The sequence below is a fragment of the Blennius ocellaris genome (assembly GCF_963422515.1).
Source record: "Blennius ocellaris genome assembly, chromosome: 3".
NCBI lineage: Eukaryota > Metazoa > Chordata > Actinopteri > Blenniiformes > Blenniidae > Blennius > Blennius ocellaris.
This window is the reverse complement of record NC_137652.1, coordinates 10,098,867-10,109,940: the sequence shown is the minus strand read 5'-3', so window position 1 is coordinate 10,109,940 and position 11,074 is coordinate 10,098,867.

Below are 11,074 nucleotides of genomic sequence, written 5' to 3'. Positions count from 1 at the left end.
TTGCAGTAAAAATGGTTGAAAAATAAATACATAAATAAAATGCGTGTACTGGATCGTAAGAACAGGCGTAAACAGGAGAGCAGCGCAAACGTCTAAATCCCTCCTTGGCGCTGCCATTAGGTAGCTTCCTCTCCGTCTAAAAATATCCCGTTGGCTCTCTCCGTTTTTGAAAGTAAGAGACACACTCCAAACCTGCATGCCTCACTGAGAATAGAACTTGCTGGAGGGAAAAAAAATATGAAAGTGACACAGTGCTGAAGGGGACGTGTGCCACGTCTCACAATACAAGTACAGAAGTATGCAATACACCTTGCATTAAACCTAATCTGGTGATACTTTGAGAGTGTGATAACACAGATTTGATTTTTATCGACGCATCCCATCCTGTCTTCCACCATCTGCTTCTGTCACTCACTCAGTTTCTTACTGCCTCACCTTGTTATGCAACCAACAATGCTCAGCACATCCCATTCATGAGAAAATGGCACAAGTGGCCCAAATCTACTTAGACGTAGCACAAGCACTCCTATGTTATGATGGGAGTTGGAAAAGGTGGGGAGCTTCACTAGAAAGATGAAAATAAAAACCAAATGGTGTCTGCAGTTGGAAGGTGGTGATTTATATCAAACAGAATATCATTTATTCAAACTATTACATTAAAGAATCCATGTAAAAGAAATTGTACCGATACATTTCACAGAATTCCCAGAAAGCCTCACAATGAAAAACAAAAGAAACACCGGTAATATGAAAATAGTGAATAATGAAAGAAAACATCAGATTTCTGGCCACTTCCAATCGGATCCTGATATTTGACCAATTCCAGACAAAACAAGCACAAACTTGTTGTTTGTTCTTGTCCTGGAAGGCCTCTCTCTCGAGTGCGCAGTGACATGGAGCAAAATCAGAGCTCTAGACGTCTTCAGTAAAACTCGTCGAGGCCTTTACTGGACACAACTGACACAGCACTATTTATAAAGTCGTCTGCGCTGCTTATCAGACTACAGCTCCAGGCTCAGCTCAAACTTGTGGCGTAAGTGAGGGGATTTGGTCCCTTTAATATAGCCGTTGTGAAACTATTCTTAGGAAATCCTCCATACCTACTTGTTGTTGTTTTTTTTTTACATTAAATAAAAAAAAACATGGACTGAGCTCATCAGCTCAGGCTACACCATTACATACATCGCAAACATCGGGTTTATATATATATATATATATATATATATATATTTAAAAAAAGTATTGTAACTTCAAACTTATTTACACTAAAATATCCTTTAATTTCAGGTTCAAGTTATTTTCTATACGAGATGCAACAAAACTGTAAAGAGTTTGTTAAATTACCACAGAATAAATAGTTTCCTGCTGTGTTTCTGGGAACTCGTAGCTCTTTCATAATACAACATCTCTTCCTACGTAACAGAAAGAAAACGTCTCAGTATTGCTCGTTACGCTTCTGGTGGTTTTTTTCGCACCATTTTTACGACTTTAACGAAACTACACATTAACACCTCCTGAAGGCATTACTTAATATGCCTATATCATTACTGTCCCGAAAGGTTTATCGTTCGGGAACTAGTTTAGTGGAAACATTCACCAAAGACACAGAAGCACCAGAAACACTGCAATCGTAGTTTTCATGCGATCCAGATGTCGGTGTAGTAAATCTACATTTTATTGAAGAAGTGCTGTTAAATTCAAGTGTGAGAAGCACAAACACTCATTGTGATTGTTGTCGATCTTGCGGAGGAAAACAACTGACTGCAAACATTAGTGCACATGAGCGGCGTAGCATCATTTCAGAAAAGCTGTGTGTTCTGAGTGACTCACGATACCGTCGTCGCTAAAACAAACAAGCCAGAACACAACAAAACTGAGCCATTCAACACTTACAAACTCGGCATAATGTTAGTGAAATACTGTGTTTTGAAATACTTAGATTTAGTAAATGTTTTGAATCAGATAACCATAAAATGACGGAACTGTGTCGGCAATAACTTGTACAGGAATAAGATCAAATTCAGTCAGAACCATAGCGTGGCGATTAGAAGACACAGCTTGTCATATGGAAGTGTTCCAGAAATGTAAGGCCGACGACATTTTCGACAGATGACCCTGAATCACCCTTGCTCAGACACCTCACTCATTCAGAGTGCCGACTAGAACAAGCTCAAAAACAAAATAAAACACTTTTTAACCCATCGTCCTCGACAATAGTGGCTCAACCATCTGGACACGCATTGCATGGATTAATGATCACCTGTGAAGCCGCGTCATACTTTTGACATCTCAGCCAAAACCACTGAAAACTACAGCTACTTGGTTCCAACTAGTGAAAAGGGGAAAAAAACAATACTTGACCAAGATAGGTTAAATAGTTGTCTCTTGCCCTGCCAATAATGATTTACTGTTGCAGCATTTGAAAGAATGCCTAATTAAATTTAGAGCCCTAACCTAGACACCGGCTTTGTTCACGAGATTAAGTTGTTTCTGTGCGCAACAACATATTCACGAGATGCAGTCCAAGTGAAGTGGAAATTTCCACTAGCAGCCCCAGCCATGAGCTTTGCACATCTGAAACTTAATATGCCAAAGGGCAGCAAAAAAAAAAAAAAAAAAAAAGGGGCCTCAGGAGCAGAGAGAGAGAGAGAGAGAGAGCGAGAGAGAGAGAGCGAGAGAGCGAGAGAGAGAGCCTTCAACATTTGATGGCTACAGAAGGTAAAATATCCACAATCAAATAATGTGGCATGTAGTAAAACACTTTCCTCACAGTGAAGGCAGATCGTTGTGTTTCAGGACAATGACAAAGTTAAAACAGACCAGTCCTGGCTGGTAAACTGATGCAGATGTAGTAGAAGCTCCCAATGAGAAAAGCTTGGAAAAATAAATGAATAAAAAAAAAAAAGAAAAGAAAAAAAGCTCATTCTTTAAAATAAAAAGTATGAATATACAATACATTGACGATCACACATTGAATTGCCAGTAGGAAATAAGCGAACAGCACTCTGAAACATGCACTACAAAAAGCTTGTTTTTCCCATACTTGGTCAAAGTTCCACAGTAAGTAGGTCAGTGTAACTGTAACTGCAGTTATGGAGATGAAGGAGGCACGGGACCTGAATGAAGCCGACAGGGTCAAGCTAATGTGGAACTACAATGCAATTCCTGCATCTACATCCAATATTTCTTTATTTATAGATATGGTAACAACCATGAATCAAACCCTGTTATGAGCAATACTCATCACTGTTTCTGAGGCATTGATGACACAACAGTTTAGTGAAATTCTGTACTTCTTAAAAAGTCATTAGTCATGTATGTATCGGCAAGAATGAAGAAAAGAATTTTCTTCATTATTTCAAGAAACAATGAATAATTTGTATGTGCTAACCCATGCAACAAGCAATGAAAGCCTGGTATGATATTTTGTATCTTCATTGTGTGCTGAACTACTGACTCCAGCTCTTCGTCCATCTTCAAAACAAATCCAAATACTAACATATTAGGAACACATAAGATGTTGAAAGGAGACATTTTTGACCACAAATAGGAGTTATACAGTTCCCCTTCATTTGATGGAAATTACGTCCGTCTCCAAATACTACAGAAAGTTCTGAAATTTCCGTCTTCGTTATTTTTCATAAACTCTCATTACCCGAGGAGTTGACGACACCGTGGTGAAGAAGTTCTTTTCCCCAGCGTTCTCAGATTTTTCCAACTGCTTTCAAATTCAAAATGAGCTACAAATGTGGAGGCGACGACACTCTTTATGATTTAGGCCACCTTAAATAGAAGAAAACCAATTGCGGGGACTTTGATGGTTCCTTAAAATCTGTGGTCTTCTGTTGGCGCGCAGATCCTCTATGTCACGGTAAATTACTGGGTCATGTTGACATGGCAGAGTATGTTGTTGTTTTTTTTTTCTCTTAGACGTAAATGCTCCACTCTCTGGTAGCCTGATTTACCCCCTGAAGGCACCAGTAGCGTAGGAAGATGATATAACAAGATTTCTGCATAATGTGGTCACCTCTGATTCAGTGTAAAATAACATCTTGAAGTCAAACTCAATGACCCGCTCATATTTATGAAGTCCACTGTGTTGTAAGACATGGCTAAAAATCAGTCGGAAATATCCACCAATGATCATTGCATTAGTGAAGTGGCTTAGTGTGGCTCAACACTGAGCTGAGATTTATATCACGCATAAAGCTTTCTTTCTTACATCTATGAGAGGCATTTAACAGTATAATACCCATGCATGTATGCATACTGTCTCATTGAGCTTCTCAAATGTTTGTGGTGGGGTTTTTTTCTGCACATGGAAGGCAGACAATTAGCCGCAGGTAGATTTAAAGCACCAAATAAATCAACAATAACCATAATTCAGTCTTTTCCTAGGAAAACTAAACCAAACAAGAGCTAGTGTAAAAGTGCAGTAAAAGTACAAAGTTATGTAAAAAAAAAAAAAGGATTCCAAAGACCTCTTCATACAATTTGTAAATACATTTTAAGCAAATGAATCATTTCTTGGTCATCCGTGAATTGACTGCTGCGGCAATCACTGACTTGACATTGAATTTCAAATTGTGAAAAAAGATGAATGGCACTGTGCCAAGAACCGTTTAACAATCACAACGCTACGCTGGGGAGAAAGAAAGTCAATTATTTCTCTGAAGTCATTCACCTTCCGAGCAAGAGTGAAAAGTTTCTTCCGACCGTGTCTATATTTACTCTCTCGTTCCCTCCCTCCCCTCAAAGTCCATCAATCCTCAGCACACTCATAGTAACACAAGCCGACACAAACACAAGACAACTGACACACACAGCTGTCTGGAAGCACTCTTGTCTTGCCTACAGTGTCACATTGTCTGAAGGTTTTTTTTTTTTTAATGCTTCCAGTGCTTAAAACTTAACTTTCTGCTTTTTTTTTTTTCTTTCTTTAACCTCTGGCTGTTTGTTTGCCTTGTGGGTACGCACACACTTTTAAATCAATAGTGGTGAGAAGTTAGTGTAACTAGCTTCACTGAGCACTATCCCCCCAACAAGTGTATACATACAAACTGTAACACTCCGCAATACTATGCAATGTTGTTTCACGGCTACCTACTTTAGAGAAACAGGACCCCCAGTCGGTGAAATGCAGGGTCACAGTCACTATTAATAAAACTTGTAGTCATGTGAGGGCGAGTAAGCCAAGCTGAAACATGAAAACAACCTGAACCAAGTTCAAGTCGTATCAATCATTAGGGTCATGTGCCACTCACCCAGAGGAAATAAACAAATGTCCCAACCTATACAAATCAATGACTTGAGGTCCCAAACTTGTGATTGAAAGTCATTTGTCTGCATGTTTTCTGATGCACATGAGCTGCATACCTACACAGTGAATCCATTTTAAGTGCCAACGACGCGATACTCAAGTGTCATTCAAGAAATGAGTGTTTAGGTTGGCCAGGTTCCTTGTGCGCGAAGCCAAGTGCAACAACAGAATGATTAGTGGATGCGTACACTATCTACAACAGCCACTGATGGCGCTGCAACATAACAAGACTATAGTGCCCCCCCTTTTCTTTTGGCCTACTATTTTAAACCAACCCTGAATGAGTACAGGTTTTGGACAAGGCTATTTACTTAAACTTGACCCAGATCAAACGGTTGTACGTGGCAGCAAACAGGACTTTCGACTTTTCAGATCGACTTTATTTGGTCGTCTGGTGTTGAAATATAACTACAAATTCAAAATTAATACACAAGCCACCTTTTACCTGTCATCTATAGACATCTATTGTTTGACAACTTATGAATATGAAACATCGATATCCATTTTGGGGAGTCGTTTTTCACGTCAGCCTGAAAATAGTCTTTTTTTTTTTCCTGGCTACTCGTGAAAAATTGGAGATTATCAATATCAACGTAAACCTGGAAATGTACACAATCTGCAACGATGCAGGTGCCACAGTAAGATTTATAGATGGCCAGAGATTTCAAGAGTTGTAGAAATCAAGCTTATATTTCTGGCTTGAAAGCGCATATTTAGAACATGTTGAAAAAACCACCTTGTGTTCAAGTATCTCTTACATAATATGACCGTTTAACCTTTTCCCATAAAGGAACCAGTTGGTAATATAAAATGGAGTCATGCTCCTTTTCTCTTTAACTGAGCAACTCCACAATTGTTAACCCACGTGTAGAAATAAACTACGTTCGCACTGACTAACAGGCTTGGCAATGTGGGTGTTCATAAGCATCATCTCTGTAAAAGCTTATTCTCAATAAGTTGTCAAAAAATTTGACTAAATCCGACTTTCAGCTGATCTAAAGACCCTCGACAGACATCCTTTACATACCAGAGCTTAATATGCTTTGTAGAAAAACAGCAAGGCCACAGGAAGACCAGTACGTTACTATTACATAAGCCCAATGTCGCACTACAACGCTTACACAGTCAATGAAGAAATATTGAGTCCACAGCTTCCTTTATAGACAGGATATTTAGCATTGTGGTGCGCCTAGGAATTGTTGTTTGGGCAGCTGGATGCTTCATATTTAAAAACAAAAATGTTACTCAAACTACAAAAATAGATAAATATACAAATTTATTCCTGTTGCAGCTGGGCAGATGAATTCAAAGAAATCAGAGCAGATATAATGCTTTTCCTGTGTGCAAAAAAGTAATTAAAGCTTTCGTAATGTAGTGTTCTCTATTGTTTGTTTGTTTTTTGTTCTGGGTTTTTTTTTCCATAACCTCACATCTACAAGAAGTGCAAGTTTAAACTATTTACCAACTGGACTTATTTCTACCTGCTTTGACAGATTACCGATACCGCTTCTCACCCTTCTGCTTGAATTTATAAAGTTTGTCAACTGCTGGCCATATTTGCAAAAGGAAGGGCGATCAAAATAGGTTTTAACCTATTTTTTCTTTGTTTTGATCTGAACATACAGCCACATGCACTGTGTGGTAAAAGTATTGTGCCTTAAAGCTAAACATAATTTTCACACAAGTTTTTTTTGTTTTTTTTAAACCAGCCTTTAATTCAATTAGTTTAGTTTACATAAACACAGTCCTTAACAGTTTGAGCATTCGAATGACAGACCTGTTGAAACAGTCGTCATGTTGTTTTCCTAATCATCTATTCATAATTACCTTCACAGCTGTTTCCACGCTCATACGCCGGATCTACTTGCATAGTCTGGATGATGATGGTATCATATCACCCAGGAAATTCACACACGAATCAGTTTTCCTGCTAATGCTCTGGTGGAGCTCTGGCCGGGCATTTAAGGACAAAACATCACTGTCAATTCACTGCATACAACGTTAAACATAGCTACAATGTTATCACATCCTTGTGAGACAAACCTAAACTCCCACTTTAGCAACGGCAGCGAGACACACAAAAAATATCGTTGGGTGCATCGGCATACTTTATATTATGTAATTTGAGTTTTTGTCCCAATAAAGAGTTCCCGATCAATGTTTTGTTCTTATTCCTGGACACGGTGGAGAACTACAGTCATATGTAGCTTTTGTTTTTAGAGGCAAGTGCACAACAAAGTTCAACTTTTGGCTACTATCCACCTCGTGCTTTCATGTTGCACTCCAAGGCAGTGGCCAGACCTCATTACAACACCAACACCAAACAGAAATGCTACGCTTCCCTCGAGGGAAACACATGAAAGTATTAGATGACAGAAAAGGACTATGAAGTCCGATGAGTGGCGGAGTGTGATATCTTCCGTCTCGCGCGGCACAGTGTTACAGTGGCGAACCGAACAGGAGGTTTGTGGTTGGTAACCTGCTGGTCTGGCTGAAGGAGGTCTTTCTGAGGAGTGTCAGCGTCCTCACTGCGACTGTGTGGGTTAGCTGCGACTGCTCTGCCTTTCTCCCACAATGCAACACATGTACAGTTGGTACATTGGCCAATTTTTTATGTATTTTTTTTTGTGGAGAAATCTGAAAACGCTACCATCGCCCTCTCTGCAACATCAGTGAACAACAATAAAAACAGTGGCGGACTACGTGCTCCAGAAGATACTGATGCAGTTTGGTTTAATAAGGCCATATGTTGGATTTCTCCAATACAAGGATTTTTTTTTTTTTTTTTTTTTTACATGCTCTGTCTCTTCTTCTCTATTTTTGGTGTATTTCTGTGGCAGCATTACAGCACCCCTATACATATGGCATATTAATGACATTATTGTGAGTCATTTTTTATGGCGCTATATGGATGGGAGAAAAAAAAAGGTGATGTTTTGCTAGTGCGGACAGGGTCTAAGTCTCTGTTGCCCAGTGGTGGTCCTGGATGACTCCTGCTCTACATGTTATTGGGCTCCTCCAGGCTGCATGTTTGAAGAAAACTAAGTTTGCATTGGATGTGGCATCGACTAAGGAATATCGACATGACATGCAGGGCGATGCTATTCCTTGGTCAATACCAAAATACAAAAGGTATTGACCAAGGAATAGCATCGCCCTGCATGTCGTCTACCTATGTCCAAAGTGCTTTCAGAAGAGATATGAATCAAGGATTACACTGCTGCTTTAGTAGCACTGAAGGACGGAGAAAAGGCGAGGTATAGAAGCAAAGAAAATGGATATGGTCATGGGCAAATAATTATTTTGACATGGCAAGGAATGGACATTTTCATGCAAAAAAACAGAACCATTCTGTTCACATGTTTTTCTCAATCTGAAGTGTGTGTTTAGTTTCGTTCATGCGCAGCATGAGCCGGACACACGCATCAGGACAGTTGTGGAGGTGTGCGTGTTGCAGTTACGGTGAGCGGAGAGGACTAAAGCAGCGAGTGAGAGGATGCGTCTGTGGCACCGTTATTGGTCTGCTGTGTGGGACCACTTTGGATTTCCAGTGATCTATGAAGACGATGGCGGCAAGGAAGCGTTGGATGAAACAGGCCCTGTGCGCAAGCCTGTGTTGCATACACCAACGGCGACACGTCAAACATGTCAGGGCAGTTGCGGAGACATCGCCCCAGTGTATCAATGGACAGCACAAAAGGGAAAGAGTCAGACAGGAAAGTGCAATATTCACTCCCCACTGCTTTTAAACAGCCCCTCAATGGTGGCTCAGACAGGGCAAAAACTATAACCAATTACTGAGGTGTTTTATTGCCAAAAACATGCAGCTTTATGGTAAAAGCACTCGAGCCACAATACATATCCTCTCCCACAAACACCCCGGCAACACAGTAATTCCAGCCCCTTATGATAAGACGCAAAGAAGGATTGGAAAAGAGTTGTTTGACACAGCCTACAGAGCTCTTACCACCGACGGATGGACATCCAGAGCTACAGAAAGTGACACCTCCGAGCGGGAAATGAAAAGGCTTGTGTTGCAGACCCCCCCCCCCTTTGAGAGATTTATGAAAGCAAGCATCTCTCTGAAGCACTGGCAGAGGCTGTGACAGAATGGAAGTTGGAGAGGGGCAGCTCTACAATACCTGGGATGTTAAAAACAACTATGTGCACCAAACCAAAATACTGACCACAAAATGGTCATAAGAACTATGGGGTGTTGGATTTTTCTTTAACCGTCCCATCCCTAGATATAGCTCACGTTTAGCTTCAACTGTCATCACATTCTCTCCCAGACGCCTTTCAGATGCCAATAGCCGTAACAGACGTGGGTTGTAGATCGAACCATACTGTGGCTTTAGCGAGGTCTCAACCCACCAGAATCTATTGAGTGTGCTAACATCAAGCATTGCAAATAGGCTTTTAACAAGCCACTTACTGTATTTATGTGTATTAAATTCACAACAACACTGCTCTATTTAGTCAAGTAAATGATCCACTTTAAATACCAAGAGGTCAATCTGGACTATTCACTGACTATATTTGTTATGCAAAGCATGAGGGGAAGGCAACAAGGTTTGGGATGCCACGAGAAGTGTGAAAATGCTTTGCATTCTATAAGAATCTGTTTGGTGGGCTTCCACACTGAGCTCATGTATCTCTCCATTATCTCTATAACCACTTGACTCATCATACTTGGTTGATTGTGGAGTACTGGGCTGATCCCAGTTGCCTACAGGCAAGTTTACACCCTGGACAGGCCGAACACACAGAGATAAGACCCTCATATAGACACAAGGACAATTTACCATCACAGAGAGACTGTTTGACCACTGCACGTTTGTCTCCGCAACAGGCCTATATGCTTATATAATGTGATTGATTAGATGCTAATAAAAACCTGAACTTGCTGACATTTGCACCAGTGTCTCACTGGCAGGCAGAGCTGTGACGTGTTCTTCCCTCCAGTGTGGGTGACAGCGGACTGGAGATGAGTCCTGGGTGGACGTTCTGGGTAAACAGCGAGCGCAGAGACACGTAAAGCATCGATCAACCCCCCCGAGTAAAAAGCCCCGTCTTATAACGTCACCGAGAGCATCTTGGTGTGGAAGCCCCTCCTGGAGCTCCTTAAAGGACGGGAGGCAAACGGGGCGTGGGCTTCGCTACGAGCTAGCGGTTAGCTCCAGAGGACATAGCTCCACTGGACAGTTACCAGGTTAAATGGAAGAATTTAAACGGGAGCGGTTCGGAAATGTCCACACAGCCCCCACCCTCCCTCACACCCCGCGCCCCCCTATGGGGACTGGAGTGTTTGTGTGAAACGTGTTGTTTGTTGTCGGGTGGACAGCATCGGCGCTGCGTCCCAACTTGAACACATGTCACCAGTTTTTTGTTAAACAGCTTCAGCAGCTGAAAAAAGATACAGATAAACGGGGCAACATCCACTCGACTCACCGGCGGAGAGGCGGACTGCTCGTCTCTTTCTTCACACAAACCCGGAGTGCCACAGTGGGTTCGAACCGCGGCGAGTCAAACAAGGAGTAAAAAAAAAAATCAAAGTCTCTCCTGCAAAAAGAAAACAAAACTACAAAAAAAAAAAACCCGCCCTATCTCAACGGAATCAGATCCCGGTTAGGAGGAGGGGGGGCGACCTCATCCCACAGCCCCCGGCCTGTGATGGCGATAGAGTCTGGATGGCTGGATCCGGGAGGATGGGGGGGGGGGGGTGGAGGTGGAGGTGGACGGAGGAGGCAGGAG